The following is a 13,678-nucleotide window of genomic DNA, read 5'->3' on the forward strand; positions in this document are numbered from 1 at the left end:
ATCCCTCTTATTGATTTATATATATTTAATTGAAAAAAAAAACAGTTTCATCCATTTAGCCAAATGAATACAATTCTATAATTTCACTATTGCTAATGATTTATTCCAGCTGCGTAAAAAACTAGAATCTGCTTCTAAAATTAAAGTCAAAGTGTAAAAAACTAGAATCTGCTTCTAAAATTAAAGTCAAAGAGATCCTTTTCTTATATCATATCATAGTATGTAGATGTACCTTTTCTTGTACAATTAATGTGTACAAATTCTATTCAAATATTGTTCATATTCAGATCCTATTCAGATATTGATCTCATTTCAGTGATAGATTTATCACATTATAAAATATAAATTGTAATGTGAAAATAGCCCACCATATGCAGCAATATATATACGTGAACTGAAGTGTGAACTTGTGCGTGTGTGGGGAACTAGCCTACCATATGCAGCTACGCAAACATAATAATTTTACGTGAACTGAAGTGTGTAATTGAAATAAAGAAAACTTAAAAATATTATAATAAGTTATGTGTAACACCCTACCATACAGAGCCTTATGCTTAAGTCATAATTCAGAGATGGCAAGGTATTACGACCTCTAAAATAAAAATTTAGTACGTATAGTAGTATGAATGATTGATTATAACTAGGAGCCTTTGTAGAAAAAGGGGTAAATAAAAACCGCAACTCAAAAGCGCAACACTCCGATCGATAACGTAACGAACAAGGGTAAACCAACGCGAGATTATATATATACAAAGGAGTGTCAAAAACAGGAATATCAAGACTCAAGATCCGGCTGCGAAGATAACCGGTCCGAGCATAGCAATATATACTTATGATAAAATAAGGAAAACCCCAAAGGAAACCCAAAGGGACACAAAAATACATAAAACCTATTCTCCAAAATCTCTCATAAGAGGAGTCATCACAGCATGTATTATTTAATGGAGATAAAAGTATCTAAGCAAAACATATAAACCAAAACATAGTCCCGAGAACAAAGGATCTTCGCAAATCTAGAAGTCTCCAGCATGTCTCAGCGGGTGATGAGCGGATAATTTGTACGCTTTTTGGCATTGTTTTTAGTATGTTTTTAGTAGTTTGAGTTGAGTTTTTAGTATATTTTTATTAGTTTTTAGTTAAAATTCACTTTTCTGGACTTTACTATGAGTTTGTGTGTTTTTCTGTGATTTCAGGTATTTTCTGGCTGAAATTGAGGGACCTGAGCAAAAATCTGATTCAGAGACTGAAAAGGACTGCAGATGCTGTTGGATTCTGACCTCCCTGCACTCGAAGTGGATTTTCTGGAGCTACAGAAGCCCAATTGGCGCGCTCTCAACGGCGTTGGAAAGTAGACATCCTGGGCTTTCCAGCAATATATGATAGTCCATACTTTGCCCAAGATTTGATGGCCCAAACCGGTGTTCAAAGTCACCTACAGAATTTCCAGCGTTAAACGCCGGAACTGGCACCAAAATGGGAGTTAAACGCCCAAACTGGCACCAAAGCTGGCGTTTAACTCCAAGAAGAGTCTCTACACGAAAATGCTTCAATGCTCAGCCCAAGCACACACCAAGTGGGCCTGGAAGTGGATTTTTATGTCATTTACTCATCTCTGTACACCCTAGGCTACTAGTTCTCTATATATAGGACCTTTTTACTATTGTATTTTCATCTTGGTTCTTCCGGTTCCCTCTTTGGGACCGAAACCAATGATCACCTTGTTCTTATGTATTTTCAACGGTGGAGTTTCTACACACCATAGATTAAGGTGTGGAGCTCTGCTGTACCTCGAGTATTAATGCAATTACTATTGTTCTTCTATTCAATTCCGCTTGTTCTTTGTCCAAGATATCACTTGTTCTTCAACTTGATGAATGTGATGATCCGTGACACTCATCATCATTCTCACCTATGAACAAAGTGACTGACAACCACTCTTGTTCTACAAGCAATCAAGGCTCTAGTGTTTATCTCTTGGAATCCTGATACACGATGCATGGTTGATCGCCTGACAACCGAGTGCTCGCCTGACAACCGAGCCAGCCATTCCGTGAGATCAGAGTCTTCGTGGTATAGGCGAGAACTGATGGCGGCATTCAAGAGAATCCGGAAGGTCTAACCTTGTCTGTGGTATTCTGAGTAGGATTCAATGATTGAATGATTGTGACGTGCTTCAAACTCCTAGCAGGCGGGGCGTTAGTGACAGACGCAAAAGAATCGATAGATTCTATTCCGGCCTGACCGAGAACCGACAGCTGATTAGCCATATGCTGTGACAGAGCATAGGAACTTTTTCACTGAGAGGATGGGAGGTAGCCACTGACAACGGTGAAACCCTTGCATAAGCTTGCCATGGAAAGGAGTAAGAAGGATTGGATGAAGACAGTAGGAAAGCAGAGAGACGGAAGGGAAAGCATCTTCATACGCTTATCTGAAGCTCTCACCAATGATATACATAAGTATCTCTATCTTTATCTTTATGCTTTATTCATCATCTATACCCATTTGAGTCTGCCTGACTAAGATTTACAAGGTGACCATAGCTTGCTTCATACCAACAATCTCCGTGGGATCGACCCTTACTCACGTAAGGTATTACTTGGACGACCCAGTGCACTTGCTGGTTAGTTGTGCAAAGTTGTGTAGTGATCACAATTTCGCGCACCAAGTTTTTGGCGCCGTTGCCGGGGATTGTTCGAGTATGGACAACTGACGGTTCATCTTGTTGCTTAGATTAGGTATTTATTTTCAGAGTTCTTAAGAATGAATTCTAGTGTTTCAAGGTGATGTTATTATCATCACCAAGGCTGATTGATTATCATCAATTTAGCTCTTGAATGCATTGTCCTGCTGAAGCTTGGCTAGCCATGTCTAATTCCTTTAGACTAAAGCTTTAGACTAACATTGCACGATTCCTGGAATTCTCATTAAGAATTTTGATATGTTTATTTTCTTTTCCACTTAATTTTCGAAAAATCACAAAAAATTTACAAAATCATAAAAAACCAAAAATATTTCTTGTTTAAGTCTAGTGCCTCATTTTAAGTTTGGTGTCAATTGCATGTTTCTGTTCTTCTGGCATGTTTCAAATTCATGCATGTGTCATTAGTCTTCAAGTTGTTCTTGATGATTTCATTGCTCTAATCTTTAAATTCTATTGACTTGAGTGTTTTGTGTTTCTCATATGCATTCTCATGTTGTTAGTGTCAGTAGTATACAAACTGCTAAGTTTGGTGTCTTGCATGCATTGTTATTTGATTTTAAGTGCATTCCTTATTATTAAAAAATCCAAAAATATTTTTAATTTGTGTCTTTTCAAGTCAATAATACAGAGAATTGAAGATTCAGAACAGGCTGCAGAGGAATTATACAGAAAAAGCTGGGCGTTCAAAACGCCCAGTGAAGAAGGACAGACTGGCGTTTAAACGCCAGCCAGGGTACTTGGTTGGGCGTTTAACGCCCAAAAAGGTAGTACATTGGGCGTTAAACGCCAGAATGTGCACCATTCTGGGCGTTTAACGCCAGGATGGCACAAGGGGGAGGATTTTGTTTTCAAAATCAATTTTTTCTAGTTTTCAAAGTTTTTTTTTTCAAAATCAAATCTTTTTCAAATCATATCTTTTCAATCAAATGTTTTCAAAATCAATTTCTTTCCTTTTTCAAAGATACTTACTAACAATTAATGATTTGATTGAACATTTTAAGTATGTTGCCTTTTCTGTTAAGAAAGGTTTAATGTTTGAATCATATCTTTTCTTGTTAGGCAAGTCATTAATTTTTAAAATCAAATCTTTTTTTTAAATTGTTTTTCAAAATCATATCTTTTCAATCATATCTTTTTAAAACCATAACTTTTCAATCATATCTTTTTAATCACATCTTTTTCAAAATAGTTTTCAATCAAATCTTTTTGATTTCTAATTTCAAAATCTTTTTCAAAAATCACTTGATTTCTTTCCCATTCTTATTTTCGAAAATCAAGTAGTGTTTTTCAAAATGTTTTCAAAATCTTTCACTCAATTTTCGAAAATTACTTCCCTTCTTCTCACATCCTTCTATTTATGAACTAACTCTATTCCTTAATGCAAAATTCGAACTCCATCTTCTTTGATAAGTTCGAATTTTCTACTTCTGTCTTCTACTTTTCTTTTCCTCTGACACCTCAAGGAATCTCTATACTGTGACATAGAGGATTCCATATTTTCTTGTTTTCTTCTCTTTCATATGAGCAGGAACAAAGACAAAGGCACTCTTGTTGAAGCTGACCCTGAACCTGAAAGGACCTTGAAGCGAAAGCTAAGAGAAGCTAAGGCACAACTCTCTGTAGAGGACCTAATAGAAATCTTCAAAGAAGAAGAACCCATGGCAGCCGAAAATAACAACAATGCCAACAATGCAAGGAAGGTGCTTGGTGACTTTACTGCACCTACTCCCGACTTCTATGGGAGAAGCATCTCTATCCCTGCCATTGGAGCAAACAACTTTGAGCTTAAGCCTCAATTAGTTTCTCTAATGCAACAGAATTGCAAGTTCCATGGACTTCCATTGGAAGATCCTCATCAGTTCTTAGCTGAATTCTTGCAAATCTGTGACACTGTCAAGACTAATGGGGTTGACCCTGAGGTCTACAGACTTATGCTATTCCCTTTTGCTGTAAGAGACAGAGCTAGAACATGGTTGGACTCACAACCTAAAGAAAGCCTGGACTCATGGGAAAAGTTAGTCAATGCCTTCTTGGCAAAGTTCTTTCCACCTCAAAAATTGAGTATGCTTAGAGTGGAAGTCCAAACCTTCAGACAGAAGGATGGAGAATCCCTCTATGAAGCTTGGGAAAGATACAAACAATTAATCAGAAAATGTCCATCTGACATGCTTTCTGAATGGAGCATCTGGTGCACGAAATTGTGATCAATACTTTTCAAAACATAAACAATCCCCGGTAATGGCTCCAAAGACTTGGTGCTCAATACCATGGCATAAACACAACTTCGCACAACTAACCAGCAAGTGCACTAGGTCGTCCAAGTAATAAACCTTACGTGAGTAAGGGTCGATCCCACGGAGATTGGTGGTATGAAGCAAGCTATGGTCATCTTGTAAATCTCAGTCAGGCAGACTCAAATGGGTATGGTGATGAACGAAAATAACATAAAGATAAAGATAGAGATACTTATGTATATCATTGGTGTAAGAGCTTCAGACAAGTGTATGAAGATGCCTTCCCTTCCGTCTCTCTGCTTTTCCTACTGTCTTCATCCAATCCTTCTTACTCCTTTCCATGGCAAGCTTATGCAAGGGTTTCACCGTTGTCAGTGGCTACCTCCCATCCTCTCAGTGAAAATACGTCCCTGATGCTCTGTCACAGCATAGGCTAATCATCTGTCGGTTCTCAATCAGACCGGAATAGAATCCAGTGATTCTTTTGGCGTCTGTCACTAACGCCCCGCCCTCAGGAGTTTGAAGCATATCACAGTCATTCAATCATTGAATCCTACTCAGAATACCACAGACAAGGTTAGACCTTCCGGATTCTCTTGAATGCCGCCATCAGTTCTCGCCTATACCACGAAGACTCTGATCTCACGGAATGGCTGGCTCGTTTGTCAGGCGAGCACTCGGTTGTCAGGCGATCAACCATGCATCATGCGATCAGAAATCCAAGAGATATTCACTAGGGCCTCGAATGCTTGTAGAACAAGAATGGTTGTCAGTCACCTTGTTCATAGGTGAGAATGATGATGAGTGTCACGGATCATCTCATTCATCAAGTTGAAGAACAAGTGATATCTTGGACAAAGAACAAGCGGAATTGAATAGAAGAACAATAGTAATTGCATTAATACTCGAGGTACAGCAGAGCTCCACACCTTAATCTATGGTGTGTAGAAACTCCACCGTTGAAAATACATAAGAACAAGGTCTAGGCATGGCCGAATGGCCAGCCTCCCAAATGATCTAAGATAGCATAAAATTAGAAGATAGCTACCCAGATGTCTTAGATACAATAGCAAAAGGTCCTACTTATAGAAAACTAGTAGCCTAGGGTGTACAGAGATGAGTAAATGACATAAAAATCCACTTCCGGGCCCACTTGGTGTGTGCTTGGGCTGAGCAATGAAGCATTTTCGTGTAGAGACTTGTCTTGGAGTTAAACGCCAGCTTTTATGCCAGTTTGGGCGTTTAACTCCCATTTAGGTGCCAGTTCCGGCGTTTAACGCTGGAATTTCTTGAGGTGACTTTGAACGCCGGTTTGGGCCATCAAATCTTGGGCAAAGTATGGACTATCATATATTGCTGGAAAGCCCAGGATGTCTACTTTCCAACGCTGTTGAGAGCGCGCCAATTAGGCTTCTGTAGCTCCAGAAAATCCACTTCGAGTGCAGGGAGGTCAGAATCCAACAGCATCTGCAGTCCTTTTGAGTCTCTGGATCAGATTTTTGCTCAGATCCCTCAATTTCAGCCAGAAAATACCTGAAATCACAGAAAAACACACTAACTCATAGTAAAGACCAGAAAAGTGAATTTTAATTAAAAACCAATAAAAATATACTAAAAACTAACTAGATCATACTAAAAACATACTAAAAACAATGCCAAAAAGCGTATAAATTATCCGCTCATCACAACACCAAACTTAAATTGTTGCTTGTCCCCAAGCAACTAAAGATCAAATAAGATAAAAAGAAGAGAATATGCAATGAACTCCAAAAACATCTATGAAGATCAGTATTAATTAGATGAGCGGGGCTTTTAGCTTTTTGCCTCTGAATAGTTTTGGCATCTCACTTTATCCTTTGGAACTCAGAATGATTGGCCTCTTTAGGAACTCAGAATCCAGATAGTGTTATTGATTCTCCTAGTTAAGTATGATGATTCTTGAACACAGCTACTTATTGAGTCTTGGCCGTGGCCCAAAGCACTCTGTCTTCCAGTATTACCACCGAATACATACATGCCACAGACACATAATTGGGTGAACCTTTTTAGATTGTGACTCAGCTTTGCTAGAGTCCCCAATTAGAGGTGTCCAGGGTTCTTAAGCACACTCTTTTTGCCTTGGATCACAACTTTATTTCTTTCTTTTTCTTCTTTTTTTCGGTTTTTTTTTTGCTTGCTTCCTTCTTTTTTTTTTTGTATTCACTGCTTTTTCTTGCTTCAAGAATCATTTTTATGATTTTTCAGATCCTCAGTAACATGTCTCCTTTTTCATCATTCTTTCAAGAGCCAACATTCATGAACCACAAATTCAAAAGACATATGCACTGTTCAAGCATACATTCAGAGAACAAAAGTGTTGCCACCACATCAAAATAATTAAACTGTTATAAAATTTAAAATTCATGCAATTCTTTTCTTTTCAATTTAAGCATGTTTTTATTCAAGAGAGGTGATGGATTCATAGGACATTCATAACTTTAAGGCATAGACACTAAGATACTAATGATCACAAGACACAGACATGGATAGACATAAAGCACAAAAATTCGAAAAACAGAAGAATAAAGAACAAGGAAATCAAGGAACGGGTCCACCTTAGTGATGGCGGCTCTTCCTTCTTCTTGAAGATCCTATGGAGTGCTTGAGCTCCTCAATGTCTCTTCCTTGCCTTTGTTGCTCCTCTCTCATGATTCTTTGATCTTCTCTAATTTCATGGAGGAGAATGGAGTGTTCTTGGTGCTCCACCCTTAGTTGTCCCATGTTGGAACTCAATTCTCCTAGGGAGGTGTTTAGTTGCTCCCAATAGTCTTGTGGAGGAAAGTGCATCCCTTGAGGCATCTCAGGGATCTCATGATGAGAGGGGTCTCTTGTGTGCTCCATCCTTTTCTTGGTGATGGGCTTGTCCTCATCAATGGTGATGTCTCCCTCTATGTCAACTCCAACTGAATAACAGAGGTGACAAATGAGGTGAGGAAAGGCTAACCTTGCCAAGGTAGAGGACTTGTCCGCCACCTTGTAGAGTTCTTGGGCTATAACCTCATGAACTTCCACTTCTTCTCCAATCATGATGCTATGGATCATGATGGCCCGGTCTAGAGTAACTTCGGACCGGTTACTAGTAGGAATGATTGAACGTTGGATAAACTCCAACCATCCTCTAGCCACAGGTTTGAGGTCATGCCTTCTCAATTGAACCGGCTTGCCTCTTGAATCTCTCTTCCATTGTGCGCCCTCTTCACATATGACTGTGAGGACTTGGTCCAACCTTTGATCAAAGTTGACCCTTCTAGTGTAAGGATGTTCATCTCCTTGCATCATGGGCAAATTGAATGCCAACCTTACACTTTCCGGACTAAAATCCAAGTATTTCCCCCGAACCATAGTAAGATAATTCTTTGGATCTGGGTTCACACTTTGATCATGGTTCTTGGTGATCCATGCATTGGCATAGAACTCTTGAACCATCAAGATTCCGACTTGTTGAATGGGGTTGGTAAGCACTTCCCAACCTCTTCTTCGGATCTCATGGCGGATCTCCGGATATTCACCCTTTTTGAGTGAAAAGGGAACCTCGGGGATCACCTTCTTCAAGGCCACAACTTCATAGAAGTGGTCTTGATGCACCCTTGAGATGAATCTATCCATCTCCCATGACTCGGAGGTGGAAGCTTTTGCCTTCCCTTTCCTCTTTCTAGAGGTTTCTCCGGCCTTGGATGCCATAAATGGTTATGGAAAACGAAAAAGCAACGCTTTTACCACACCAAACTTAAAATGTTTGCTCGTCCTCGAGCAAAAAAAGAAAGAAGAGAGTAGAAGAAGAAGAAATGAGGAAGAAGGGAATGGTGGTGTATTCGGCCAAAGAGGGGGAGAAGTGGTGTTTAGGTTATGTGAAAATGAAGGGATGAAGAGGGGTTTATATAGGAGAGAGGGGGGTGAAGGTTCGGCCATTATGGGTGGGTTTGGGAGGGAAAGTGGTTTGAATTTGAAGGGTGAGGTTGGTGGGGTTTTATGAAGGATGGATGTGAGTGGTGAAGAGAAAGATTGGATTCGATAGGTGAAGGGTTTTTGGGGAAGAGGTAATGAGGTGATTGGTGAATGGGGGAAGAAGAGAGAGAGTGGTGGTGGGGTGGTGGGGGTCCTGTGGGGTCCACAGATCCTGAGGTGTCAAGGAAAAGTCATCCCTGCACCAATTGGCACTCAAAATCACGTTTTGAGGCATTTCTGGCGTTAAACGCCGGGCTGATGCCCATTCCTGGCGTTTAACGCCAGGTTCTTGCCCTTTTCTGGCGTTTAACGCCAGTCTAGTGCCCCTTTCTGGCGTTAAACGCCCAGAATGGTGCCAGACTGGGCGTTAAACGCCCAACTGCTAGGCTTACTGGCGTTTGAACGCCAGCAACATCTCCCTCCAGGGTGTGCTGTTTTTCTTCCTGTTTTTCATTCTGTTTTTGCTTTTTCAATGGATTTTGTGACTTCTTATGATCATCAACCTACAAAAAACATAAAATAACAAAAGAAAATATATAAGATATAATCATTGGGTTGCCTCCCAACAAGCGCTTCTTTAATGTCAGTAGCTTGACAGATGGCTCTCATGGAGCCTCACATTTTCTCAGAGCTATGTTGGAACCTCCCAACACCAAACTTAGAGTTTGAATGTGGGGGTTCAACACCAAACTTAGAGTTTGATTGTGGCCTCCCAACACCAAACTTAGAGTTTGACTGTGGGGGCTCTGTTTGTCTCTGATTAGAGAGAAGCTCTTCATGCTTCCTCTCCATGGTGACAGAGGGGTATCCTTGAGCCTTAAACACATAGGATTTTTCATTCACTTGAATGATCAGATCACCTCTATCAACATCAATCACAGCCTTTGCTGTGGCTAGGAAGGGTCTGCCAAGGATGATGGATTCATCCATGCACTTCCCAGTCTCTAGGACTATGAAATCAGTAGGGATGTAATGGTCTTCAACTTTTACCAAAACATTCTCTACAAGTCCATGAGCTTGTTTTCTTGAGTTGTCTGCCATCTCCAGTGAGATTTTTGCAGCTTGTACCTCAAAGATCCTCAGCTTCTCCATTACTGAGAGAGGCATGAGGTTTATACTTGACCCTTAGTCACACAAGGCCTTCTTGAAGGTCATGGTGCCTATGGTACAAGGTATGGAAAATTTTCCAGGATCTTGTCTCTTTTGAGGTAATTTCTGCCTAGACAAGTCATCCAGTTCTTTGGTGAGCAAAGGAGGTTCATCCTCCCAAGTCTCATTTCCAAATAACTTGTCATTTAGCTTCATGATTGCTCCAAGGTATTTAGCAACTTGCTCTTCAGTGACATACTCATCCTCTTCAGAGGAGGAATACTCATCAGAGCTCATGAATGGCAGAAGTAAGTCCAATGGAATCTCTATGGTCTCATTTTGAGCCTCAGATTCCCATGGTTCCTCATTGGGGAACTCATTGGAGGTTGGTGCATGCCCATTGAGGCCTTCCTCAGTGGCGTGCACTTCCTCTCCATCCTCTCCAAATTCGGCCATGTTTATGGCTTTGCACTCTCCTTTTGGATTTTCTTCTGTGTTGCTTGGGAGAGTACTTGGAGGGAGTTCAGTAATTTTCTTACTCAGCTGTCCCACTTGTCCTTCCAAATTTCTAATGGAGGACCTTGTTTCAGTCATGAAACTTTGAGTGGTTTTAATTAGATCAGAGACCATGGTTGCTAAGTCAGAGGGGTTCTGCTTAGGATTCTCTGTCTGTTGCTGAGAAGATGATGGAAAAGGTTTGCCATTGTTAAACCTATTTCTTCCACCAGTATTATTGAAACCTTGTTGAGGTCTCTCTTGATTCTTCCATGAGAGATTTGGGTGATTTCTCCATGAAGAATTATAGGTGTTTCCATAGGGTTCTCCTAGGTAATTCACCTCTTCCATTGAAGGGTTCTCAGGATCATAAGCTTCTTCCTCAGATGAAGCATCCTTGGTACTGCCAGGTGCATTTTGCATTCCAGACAGACTTTGAGAAATCAAATTGACTTGTTGAGTCAATATCTTGTTCTGAGCCAAAATGGCGTTCAGAGTGTCAATCTCAAGAACTCCTTTCTTCTGACTAGTCCCATTGTTCACAGGATTCCTTTCAAAAGTGTACATGAATTGGTTATTTGCAACCATTTCAATGAGCTCTTGAGCCTCTGTAGGCATCTTCTTCAGATGAAGAGATCCTCCAGCAGAGCTATCCAAAGACATCTTGGATAGTTCAGAGAGACCATCATAGAAGATACCTATGATGCTCCATTCAGAAAGCATGTCAGAGGGACATTTTCTGATTAATTGTTTGTATCTTTCCCAAGCTTCATAGAGGGATTCTCCATCCTTCTGTCTGAAGGTTTGGACTTCCACTCTAAGCTTGCTCCATTTTTGGGGTGGAAAGAACTTTGCCAAGAAGGCATTGACTAGCTTTTCCCAAGAGTCCAGGCTTTCTTTAGGTTGAGAGTCCAACCATATTCTAGCTCTGTCTCTTACAGCAAAAGGGAATAGCATCAGTCTGTAGACCTCAGGGTCTACCCCATTAGTCTTGACTGTGTCACAGATTTGCAAGAACTCAGCTAAAAACTGATGTGGATCTTCCATTGGAAGTCCATGGAACTTGCAATTCTGTTGCAGTAGAGAAACTAATTGAGGCTTAAGCTCAAAGTTGTTTGCTCCAATGGCAGGGATAGAGATGCTTCTCCCATAGAAATTGGGAGTAGGTGCAGTAAAGTCACCCAGCACCTTCCTTGCATTGTGGGCATTGTTGTTATTTTCGGCTGCCATGTCTTCTTCTTCTTTGAAGAATTCGGTCAGGTCCTCTAAAGAGAGTTGTGCTTTGGCTTCTCTTAGCTTTCTCTTCAAGGTCCTTTCAGGTTCGGGATCAGCTTCAACAAGAATGCCTTTGTCTCTGCTCCTGCTCATATGAAAGAGAAGAGAACAAGAAAATGTGGAATCCTCTATGTCACAGTATAGAGATTCCTTGAGGTGTCAGAGGAAAAGAGAAATAGAAAGAAGAAGGAGAAGAAGAATTCGAACTTTAATTAGATAAGGTTCGAATTTGTGCATTGAGAAGGAGTGGTACTCCATAAATAGAAGGATGTGAGAAGGAGGGAAGGGAATTTTCGAAAATTCAATTAAAAAGATTTTGAAAACATTTTGAAAAATTGATTGATAATTTTCGAAAATTCAAAGTAAAAAAGAAATCAATTGATTTTTGAAAAAGATTTTGAAATTAGAAGTTAAAAAGATTTGATTGAAAACTTATTTTGAAAAAGATGTGATTGAGAAGATATGATTGGTTTTAAAAAGATGTGATTGAAAAGATATGATTTGAAAACAATTTTAAAAAGATATGAATTGAAAACAATAAAAAAAATTTGATTTTAAAAATTAATGACTTGCCTAACAAGAAAAGATATGATTCAAACATGAAACCTTCCTTAACAGAAAAGGCAAAAAATGTTCAATCAAATCATTAATTGTTAGTAAGTATATTTGAAAAAGGAAAGGAATTAATTTTGAAAACATTTGATTGAAAAGATATGATTTGAAAAAGATTTGATTTTGAAAAACTTTGAAAACTTGAAAAAAATTGATTTTGAAAACAAAATCTTCCCCCTAGCACCATCCTGGCGTTAAACGCCCAGAATGGTATCCATTCTGGCGTTTAACGCCCAAAATGCACCCTTTTTGGGCGTTAAACGCCCAACCAGGTACCCTGGCTGGCGTTTAAACGCCAGTCTGTCTTCTTCACTGGGCATTTTTGAATGCTCAGCTTTTTCTGTATAATTCCTCTGCAGTATGTTCTGAATCTTCAATTCTTTGTGTTATTGACTTGAAAAGATAAAAATTAAAAATATTTTTGGATTTTTTAACAATCAAAATGCAACAAGAATCAAATAACAATGCATGCAAGACACCAAACTTAGCAGTTTGTATACTATTGACACTATATGAGACACATAAACACTCAAGTCAAAAGAATTCAAAGATCAGAGTAAGAAATCATCAAGTATTTTTGGTTTTTATGATTTTGTGAATTTTTTTTGTGATTTTCAAAAATTAAGTGAAAAAGATATCAAAATTCTTAATGAGAATTCCAGGAATCAGTGCAATGCTAGTCTAAGACTCCGGTCCAGGAATTAGACATGGCTTCACAGCCAGCCAAGCTTTCAAAGAAAGCTTCGGTCCAAAACACTAGACATGGCCAAAGGCCAGCCAAGCCTTAGCAGATCACTGCTCCAAAAGCAAGATCACAAGCTCTTGTGATGATAAGTTGAAACCTCGGTCCAATGAAATTAGACATGGCTTTACAGCTAGCCAGATTTCAACAAATCATCATGAAACTCTAGAATTCATCTTCAAGAATTTCGAAAAAAAATAAATGCCTAATCTAAGCAACAAGATGAACCGTCAGTTGTCCATACACGAACACAATCCCCGGCAACGGCGCCAAAAACTTGGTGTACGAAATTGTGATCAATACTTTTCAAAACATAAACAATCCCCGGTAATGGCTCCAAAGACTTGGTGCTCAATACCATGGCATAAACACAACTTCGCACAACTAACCAGCAAGTGCACTAGGTCGTCCAAGTAATAAACCTTACGTGAGTAAGGGTCGATCCCACGGAGATTGGTGGTATGAAGCAAGCTATGGTCATCTTGTAAATCTCAGTCAGGCAGACTCAAATGGGTATGGTGATGAACGAAAATAACATAAAGA

General features: G+C 39.5%; 2 non-coding genes across 2 annotated transcripts; one reads left to right on the forward strand and one right to left on the reverse strand.

Annotated features, from left to right (window-relative positions):
- Positions 1-4,767: 4,767 nt before the first annotated feature.
- Positions 4,768-4,871, reverse strand: LOC130952667 (small nucleolar RNA R71). The gene has a single exon (XR_009074844.1). It is a non-coding gene; the product is annotated as a small nucleolar RNA R71 (small nucleolar RNA).
- Positions 4,872-11,223: 6,352 nt separating this feature from the next.
- LOC130952265 (small nucleolar RNA R71) lies at positions 11,224-11,331 on the forward strand. The gene has a single exon (XR_009074446.1). It is a non-coding gene; the product is annotated as a small nucleolar RNA R71 (small nucleolar RNA).
- Positions 11,332-13,678: the final 2,347 nt, after the last annotated feature.

Source organism: Arachis stenosperma, chromosome 9 (genome assembly GCF_014773155.1).
Source record: "Arachis stenosperma cultivar V10309 chromosome 9, arast.V10309.gnm1.PFL2, whole genome shotgun sequence".
NCBI classification, from domain to species: Eukaryota; Viridiplantae; Streptophyta; class Magnoliopsida; order Fabales; family Fabaceae; genus Arachis; species Arachis stenosperma.